The 9,711-nt window shown below is 38.7% G+C and overlaps 1 long non-coding RNA gene across 1 annotated transcript; it reads right to left on the bottom strand.

Moving 5' to 3' along the window:
* Positions 1 to 3,700: 3,700 nt before the first annotated feature.
* Positions 3,701 to 8,921, bottom strand: LOC129136962 (uncharacterized). The gene is made up of 3 exons (XR_008538974.1): positions 8,755 to 8,921; positions 8,449 to 8,523; positions 3,701 to 4,761 (listed from the first exon to the last, which is right to left on the bottom strand). It is a non-coding gene; the product is annotated as an uncharacterized LOC129136962 (long non-coding RNA).
* Between the last annotated feature and the right edge of the window lie 790 nt (positions 8,922 to 9,711).

Here is a 9,711-nt window from a genome sequence, read left to right as displayed (position 1 = left end):
TCAGGTTGAGTTCTGATCTTTTTGTAAGGCTCTTCTAACATGTTCTTCACAGTGGGCTCTTTGAGACAACAGAAATATGTTGCAGAGTCTTCTGGCTGTGACGATGATATGATAAGCTGAATAGTTTTAGTTGCTTTCTGGAAGCTCACAGAATATTGACTCTGTGTCATATTGGTTTCTGCATCTGTTTGCTGATAAATGAGGAAAATAATCTTCCCATTGGGAGACCTTTTGTACCAATACAATATGTAACATACAATATTAGTTTTGTATGAACAGTCCAGTTTCACGGTCTCACCCTCCTGCGTAGATATTGCTGGTTGGGATTGAATGACCCTCTGTGACATGCTGGATGCCGTAGATGAGAAGAAATAACAAGATTGGTCCCCTGAGCTGACCTGTAAGAGAGCTTCCAAGAACTTTTGGGGCAGGAGTTAAATCTTCAGTAAAGGCAGGAGACAGAATCTGGTTCCTTTCCTCTTCCTTCTTATTACACCTGAGTGTTTGTCACATATGACCAGTTGTTCATCCCCTCTTCCCTCCCCACTGTCTTCTCCCAGTCCTAGATTGTCCTCAGCCTATCAGCTACTGTCCTTACCAAGGAAGGCACAGGCCATGAGTGCCCATAATATGCTGCCAAGAGTCATGTTGGCACCTCTATTTCTAGGGAAAAAAAACTGCCTGCTCAGAGCCTGAGGCCTACTTTATTCAGTTTTGTGTAAAAGCTCCACCTAGAATTATTGGAGGTGAGCAATGCATCTGTCTCAGAATAGGAAAGAAAGTGGTACAGGGGGGAAGGCAGGGGCAGGGACAAGTTGTTAAATCATATCCTGCTCATACTTGCACAGACTAAATTGAGCCACTAGATGTGTTTAAGACAGCTCTTTCCCTAACAAAGTTTGCTTAGTTATTCTCCAGACATTTTGGGGCCACAAAATTTTATTCCCAGATTTAGACTGAGATTAAAAAGATAGCTATATATTTTTTTGAGTGAAGAAAATATGTTTTACTTTGAAATACAGATGTGGTTTTGTATCCTCGGATGTAGATAGGCATATATATATTGTTACACACAAAATTTCAGGGTGATACTAGAAACTATGATATTTTCCCTGCCTCCTTTCCATCTTAATTCATGATTTCAAACAATTCTTTTGCAGTCTACTCTGTTTTCTGATTATCTTAGACTTCTGCTTATCCTCCTAATGTGTGATTTTGGTAACTTTTTTAAGACAAAAGAAAACTTCCATTCTATTCAATTTTATTTCTCTTGGCTCAGTTATAATAGAAGATCACTTCCATTGATAAAATATTATTTCCCATCATCTTAGTCCATTTTATGTTACTATAAAGGAATACTGAGACTGGGTAATTTATAAAGAAAATAAATTTATTTGGCTCATGATTTTGCAGAGTATACAAGAAGAATGGCACCAGCATCTGCTTCTGGTGAGGGCCTCCGGCTCCTTCCACTCATGGTGGAAGGCAAAGGGGAGCTGTTGTTTGCAGAGATCACAAAGTGAGAGAGGAAGCAATAGAGAGGGGGACATACCAGGCTCTTTTCAACAACCAGTTCTCTTGGGAACTAACAGAGTGAGAACTTACTCATTCTCTCCACTCCAGAGCATTAATCTATTCAGAGGGATCTGCCTCCATGACCCAAGCACCTCCCATTCAACCCTAATTCTGACACTGGGGATCACATTTCAACATGAGATTTGAAGGGGACAAACATTCAAACTATAGCACTTGGGATTCCAGGCTACTGGACAGTTTCTGAGATAAGAATACAATTTTCTTTTTTCTCTACTTTTACCCCTAGCCCCTCAAGTTGCCCAGATTAAAAAAATATTCTGGAGCTGCCATACCATGTTGATCACCACCCATAATTTGATTTAGAGAACCTAGGCTTACTTAAAATGACCACCTTTGGTTAATAATAAAAATACTAGATAAAATTCACTGAACATTTATCATGTTCTAGGAACATTATATACTTATTATTACTTAATCCTCCCCTTGTGAGACAGTTGAATCTTGTGAGAAATTATTACAGAGAGGAGACAGAGGCTCAGACACATGCTCAAGATCACGGATACAGTAAATGAAGAACCTGGGATGTAATCGTCCTCTAATTTAAGAGAATGAATTTTAATTCCTGCATACTACCTCTTGTTACCTTCCTTTTCCTACTTCTTGTTATCTTATCTCTTTCTTTTATTTTTTGCCCAAAATTAAAACAGAGGAATTACTTCTATTGAATTAAAAGAAGTGTTACAGATTATCATGAGATCTAGAATCTAAATCCTTTTATTAATCTTTTTTAGATTAATTTTATTGAATATAAATTACATGAAATAATATATCACATTTTAAGCAAAACAGTCAAGCTGTTTTTGAAAAATCTATATGTAGTAGGATGAGCTGCAGACAAAACCTCTCAGACACCAAGTTGTAGAAGGAAGGGCTTTATTCAGCTGGGAACATCGGCACACTACTGCCTTAAAATCCGAGCTCCCCGAGTGCACAATTTCTGTCCCTTTTAAGGGCTCACAACACTAAAGATTTCACATGAAAGGGTTGTGATTGATTTGAGCAAGCAGGTGGTATGTGACAGGGGCTGCATGCACCGGTGGTCAGAGAGAAACAGAACAGGGCAGGGAGTTTCACAGTGTTCTTCTATACAATGTCTGGAATCTATGAATAACATCGGTTTCTAAGTTATGAGTTGATTTTTAACTACTGGGTTTAGGCCAGGCAGGCCCAGACCTGGTTTCAGGCCTGGCGCCAGGCTGCCTGTCTTTGATTTTACTTCCTTGTTGTTTTTTCTTAAAACAGGTACTGAGTATAAAACAATATAAAACAATACGAGAGGGTCTCTCTCTTCCCTCATTTACATCTGTGTAACCACTATCCTAATCAACATATAGAATATTTTATCACCTTTTAAGTTCCCTTGTGACTTACTGTTGTCAATGTCCTTCTTCCATTCCCAATACCTGGAAACTACTGATCTGATTTTTGTCACCATCGATCAGATTTGCTTTTTTCTAAAATTTCGTATGTATAAAATTATATGGTAGGTATTCTTTTGTGTCTAGCTTATTTCTTTCAGAATAATGCTTTAAAATTTATCCATATTGATGGAAGAATCAGTACTTTATTTCTTTTGGTTGCTAAGTACTCTTCAGTTTTATGACTTGTGATATTATGAAGTATGTATTCAATCTTTGACCCCTTTTCCTGACATACGACTCCTAAAATACTTAGAAACTCTGAAGCGATGTCTTGTCTTTGCTAATGATTGACTGAACTGACGGCTGGCAGCCCCTGGGTAACTTCAGGATGGGGGATGGGAGAGACAAAGGCATGATTAGAGAGTTGGGACTTTCAGCTCCATCCCCAATATCTGGGAAGGGGAGAGAGTCTGAAGGTTAAGTTGACTACCAATGGCCAATGATTTAATCAATTATGCCTATTTAATGAATCTTCCATAAAAACCTAAAAGGGCTAGGTTCAGAGAGCTTCCAGATAGCTGAACACATGGAGGTTCCTTGAGAGTGGTGTGCCCTAAGACGGTGAGGAAGTTCTGCACCCTTTTCCCCCATACCTTGCCCTTTGCATCTCTTCATCCTTATGCTTTGTAATATATGTATGCCTTTATAATAAACTAGTAAATGTAAGTAAGTGTTTCTCTGAGTTCTATGAGATGTTCTAGCAAATTAATTATTAATTGAACTCAAATGGGGGGTCATGGGAATCTCAATCTGGAAAGAAAAATAAAATCTCAAAACCACAAAGTTATTATGCCAAGGGGAAAATTAAGGTTGGAAACGGAGTCACACAAAACACTGCCTTCCTTCTGTTCCCAAACAGGTAACTCTAATCTCACATGCTTACTCTATCTTATGTAAAATGTAGATTTACTGAGGATGAGATGAATGCATAATTGATTTTTTCCTCTACTCTCTTCTTTTCACACACAAAATGTGGATTCATTGAGTGTTAATCAAAGCCTTATAAGAATGTAACCACTTGTCTCATTGCCTACTGTCCCTCCTTTTTTCCCCTTTCCCTCCTGCTTGCTCTTACCCCTTAAATAGTTAAGTTTCCAAAACCCTCTTTGGAAAAACACAGGTCAAGGATACTACGGTGACTTATGTTTCTATTTCCCAGGCATATCCTCGACTGGCAAAATAAACCTCTAATCAATAGAGATCTGCCTCAGTCACTTTTTGGTTTACATGTTGGTGACCACAAAGGAACTCCGAGTGGAGTCTGGCTGTTGGCCTCCAGCAAGTCTCCTATTGGGGCCCTGGTACCAGCTGGAACTCTTTATTACTCTTACAGATTGGATGATTTGCTATGTAAGTTCTGGGAACTTCTCCCTCCAGAGATCCCTGATCTCCCCCAAATTTTCAATTGGGATCTGAGGTTTATTCTGCTGTAAAACTCCTTTTCTGGTAGTTTCTGCTTCCATGATGGCAGACAGCAGTCTTCAGCTTGGGTCCATCTCCAGGTAAGGAGCTGGTTTCATATTGGGATTTGGTAGCTGAAAGTCAAGGTTTATTGTCAGTTGGCTATAACTTACCCTTATGCTGAGAGATCGCAATTATATGTGAATTCTGTGATCACTTTTTCTGGTTTTTCTTTTCAGTTTTGGTCCACCTTCTGTTAGACTTTACCAACTCCTGGCCCCCTCTAATGTTGAATGAAACTCTGCAGCTGGAGAAAGTCAATTTTCACTTCTAAAAACCCTGGCTGGGTAAAAAAGGTCAACAATTTGACTACCTGAGAAGTTTCATTTACACAACAAGACCCTTTTCCCATCCTTTCTTTCGGGACAATTAATTTAAAGATTTTAGGGATCTCTTATTCTAAACAATTAACAAAGAGATCACATTTAAAAAGGACATATAATAGTGTCATGGCCAGCCTTAAAAATTATCTTGACTAAATTAAGAGTGAAAAATCTGACCTAAAACAGTTCTGGTAGGTAAAATTCCTGCAGAGGCTTGGGTTTGCTTTCTGGTCAAGGAAAAACAAAGGCCACTCCACCTGTGGCCTAATAGTTAAAATTCTGCACTTTCACATCCACAGGGTGAGTCTGATTACTGGTCAGGGATCCAGCCCCTCTCGATTTAATATTTGTGTGACTTTTTTGTTGGGTATCAATTTATTATTGATCTTTATTATTGACCTTTCCCATTTCCATAGCTTTTTGTTTCCTGTCTTTTTTCATCTGTTGGGGGCACATGAGGCTTTGGGGCCTTTGTGTGCATATGGTCAGCTGAGAAGGTAAGACTCTAAAAACATGGCCTGACAGAAATATGGGTTATACCACATTTATTGGTAATGAAACTTTCCTTCGCTGAGCGATCTTTGGGGTGATTCTGGATCTTGTTAAAAAATGCTTGCCAACTCTTTGGAGACAGCTTGTGTACCCACGGTTATGTAATAACCTTGATTAAGGCACCTGGGGGGATACCTTTTGGTAAAGAAGTTCAAAAGTCAGAAATATCAACTGTTTGTCTCAGCTAAAATCTGATAATAAGAGATTTGAAAGGATTTATTTAAAGGGCTCTATAGTCAAAAGTTGACTTAATTAAAACTGATATTTAGGCTATGTATGTATTTACTTACTGCTTTAAGGCCTCTGTTCTCTCTCTCTCTGTAAACATTTCTCAGGCAACTGAATTTCTTCTTAAACCGCTGCTAGGAATGTGCACTCCCTCTGTCTCTCTGTTTCTATTGCCCTTTCCTTCCTCTTGCCACCCTCAGTGCCACATAAGACAAAAACAAACAAACAAACAAAAAACAACAACAACAAATTCTAACAGCCTGGGATTCCTTAAGAAAAAACAGAAAATGTGCCACAGACCCATTTATGGGAGAAACTGCTATTTTTTTCCTCAGGGAATCCCAAGAGTTGAAAATGGACAGTGTCTTCTCAGATCTAAAACTCTGCTCTCCTTTGCATTGCACTACCAGAAATTTTTGCTTCTGGAGTTACTAGAAATTTCTTTTTATTGTGAAAAGCTTGCCTTTGGTGTGTATAATGGCGAAGGAATGGGCTGATCACAGAGTGGGCTGATTGGCAATGGGTTGCCCACCAGCCTCAGGGGAAATGTATTTGCAGTGAAATGTACAGTGAAAACATGGAGTGTCCTAATCCCCATGGTGTTTACCTCTTTTGGGGGACCCAAGATTTAGTGTGAGTTATGCTTTGAATTCAATGGTCCAGATAAAAAAGAGACTAAATTAAAAGCACCTATTTAAATGAAATTGGTCACCTTATAAAAGCCCGTGATAAATTTATATAATTTTGTGTTACTTGGCATCCATGTTTTCAATCTTCCTCTAACACAACCAAATTTAAAGAGCTTAAATTCCCTGTCTCTGTCTGTATTTTGAGATGCAAATCCTTTATCTTGTTTCACCTGAGAGTTATCACTTTAGAAATGCAAATTTAGGGTCGCCTAACAGTTGCCTAGAGCAATAAAATAGGTAATTGAAACTGTGAATAAAAACAACTACTTAAAATTGGTAAATAAAAAATCATATAGTTCTACAAGATCTGCTTCCGTCTGTGTGTCTGCGTGTCTAGTGTCTATATATTTATATGTGTTATGTGTATGTGATGTTTCACAACCAAAATATGTGAAAGTTCTAATTAATTGGCTTAAAAAGTAAACACTTAAATATTTTATGAGAAAAATAGAAACCTTAACTCAAACACCTTTAAGTTCATGTGACTTTAGTAATCTTTAACAAATAAAGACAATTTAAAAATTATTGGTGAAATAAAATAAAATAGAAACCTCTTCAGAATTTAATTTAGACATTTTGTCTGTCTATTGGCCTATTGTTCAGATATTATCTCTGCTAGATGTTTTAAAATCATAAAATGTGTTTTTATGACAATTTTTGACACTTAACTTGTCTATAAACTATGTTTTTGGATTTGGGCCTTTAGGAGATTGTGAAGCCTAGCTCCAGGGATTGTCCTTTGTCTTGGACTCTGTATCTGGTGCTTAATTAGAATTACTTACTTCCTCAGTTTTTCACTAAGAATAAGAGTTACTAAGAAGTAACATTACAATTTATGTACATAATTATACTAGCTATGGCCGGGCGCAGTGGCTCACACCTGTAATCCCATTACTTTGGGAGGTTGAGGCGGCCGGATCACCTGAGGTCAGGAGTTCAAGACCAGCCTGCCCAACATGGTGAAACCCCATCTCTACTAAAAATACAAAAAATTAGCCAAGTTTGGTAGTGTGTGCCTGTAATCCCAGCTGCTTGGGAGGCTGAGGCACAAGAATTGCTTGAACCCAGGAGGCGGGGGTTGCAGTGAGCTGAGATTGCGTCACTGCATTCCAGCCTGGGCGACAAGAGCGAAACTCCATCTCAAAAACAAAACAAGACAAAACAAAACAACAAACTACTAGCTATAAGAGAAACAGTTATATATGCAAAGTGTATAAAGTTGTTTTGTGTTTTTGATAAAAAGCTTCTAAGAAGGCATGGGAATCTGGTTTCTGTTAAAGAGAAAGTAATTTTTCCCAGCATGGAGATATTTTTAAATTAATTTTTTAAAATTAAGTTTGTAAAAAGTTAATTTTAAAGTTTTCTGAGTAAAAAAATGATGGATAAAACTCAATGAATATAGAAAGTTGAAAAATTAAATTTTTGTTCTAGGGTAGACTGATAGGACAAGACTAAAGATTTAAGCAAGTTGTAGAATGTTTGTGGAAGACTGATCTTGTGGAAGGAATTCTGTGTGTGATTATTTCGTTTGTTTTTTCTTTCTTTTTCTTTTTTCTTTTCTTTTTTTTTTTTTTTTGAGACAGGGTCTCACTCTGTCACCCAGGCTGGAGTGCAGTGGCGTGATCTCGGCTCACTGCAAACTCCACCACCCAGGTTCAAGTGATTCTCATGCCTCAATCTCTCAAGTAGCTGGGATTACAGGTGTGTGTCACCACATCTGGCTAATTTTTATATTTTTAGTAGAGTTAGGCTTTCGCCATGTTGGCCAAGCTGGTCTTGAACTCCTGGCCTCAAGTGATCCACCCGCCTCAGCCTTCCAAAGTGCTGGGATTATAGACGTGAGCCACCACACCTGGCCATTCTCAATTCTTATCAACATATGACTCAATTAAAACTTGTTGAGTGTTTCCTACATGCAGTGTTGTGCTGGGTTGATGTGAAAGGAACAATTGAGGAAGGATCTTGACCATTGGGCAAACTGGTAAGATAACTCAGGGTCCCTTGGGCAAAGCTGGAAATCAATCAGAATAAACCACAATGAGAAGAGAAGGCAAGGCAAATATAAAATTGAAGTACTTCTAAATGCCATTTCCCCAAAACAGATATTTAAAACCTTGGAAAAAATAATGCTAGTGACCTTTCCAGATAGGTAACAAGATTAACAATCTAAATACCTACTGTGTACAATCCTCTCGTCCAAGAAAGAACCAGACAATTTTTTTTTTTTCTGTCCTATTGTCAAGCTGTGGGTACCTAGGAGAAGAAAGAGAGGTTACTTTTCACTTTCAGATAGGAATGCAGAGATCCAAAAGAAGTTTATATGTATAGCTTCAGTCAAATAGGAATTCACTCCGGTTTTTGAAACTGAAATCTATGTAATTTTCTCTGAATCTAAGTTATCTATCATATAATACCAACCAAGCAATTAAATAATTATCAAGAAAACAATGCCAAATTAGATATGGTCTTAAAGCCATGGCTTACTTTTTGTGTTGTATGTTGAAGCAAATGAATTTCCTTCAGGTTTCTCTTTTATCATGGATGAACCTTCTGGTAAGTTCCCCATACTCCTGTGGTGAGCATCTGTGCTAGGGGAGCACCTGTGGCTCAGCTTTAGGTTTGAGTACAGGTCTTGGAGGCCTGGGTATCACTGTGTCTCTGCACCACAGAAGTAGGTTCCTGAGTAACTGAGCTGGGAGGCCATAAGGTACAGGGAGCTTTGCTGCTTTTTTTCATTAAATGAAGCAGATATTTTGTCATGACCCTTCTGTTCTCCACCCTTCAGTAACATCATCAGGAAGACGGGTGCTTCACCATGCTTCTGCCTGTACCAGTGTACAGAATATAAAGCCTTGGAGGAACTGCAGTTGATGACAGCATCTTCCCCTTCTCGGAGGATCACGGCTTGAGGACTCTGCACTGGTTGTTGGCTTCTCACCCCTGATCAGAAAGACAATCGAATGAGATGCTCAATCTCGTGAAGGGAAGGGTGATTTTCTCCCTTCCTTCCTTATTTAAAACATTAAGCATCACCACATAATTACGGTACATTTTCCTCACTTCTTAGGTCTGGTTCTTAAAAGGGCCCTTCCCAAGACAGAAAGCTATTGTCATTAAGATGCTGTCATATCACAACCTCTCCCAGACTGAATCGTGTACTCACAGGCCAACTGCCACAACAAGGTGCCTGAAAGCACTTTCAGGAGAGTCTCCATCCTTGGCCTGCCAGAATATCCAGTCAGCTTCTGAATAGGCTTCCTTAACAGGAGTTGCTTTGAACTCAGAATGAGGCCTGTTGCAATTGCTTCCAGGATATTGCAACTTTGGGGGCAACCAATCAGAGACACATCACAACAGTTTAACTGCAGAGAACTAAATGCATCTACCTAGAATACTTTTTAAACAGCTCTCCCCTGTGGCCAGACTGAGGAATGTTGATTA

Source organism: Pan troglodytes, chromosome 15 (assembly GCF_028858775.2).
Source record: "Pan troglodytes isolate AG18354 chromosome 15, NHGRI_mPanTro3-v2.0_pri, whole genome shotgun sequence".
Lineage (NCBI taxonomy): Eukaryota > Metazoa > Chordata > Mammalia > Primates > Hominidae > Pan > Pan troglodytes.
Note: the sequence above shows the minus strand (reverse complement) of the source record. Positions and strands in the feature narration are given on the sequence as shown.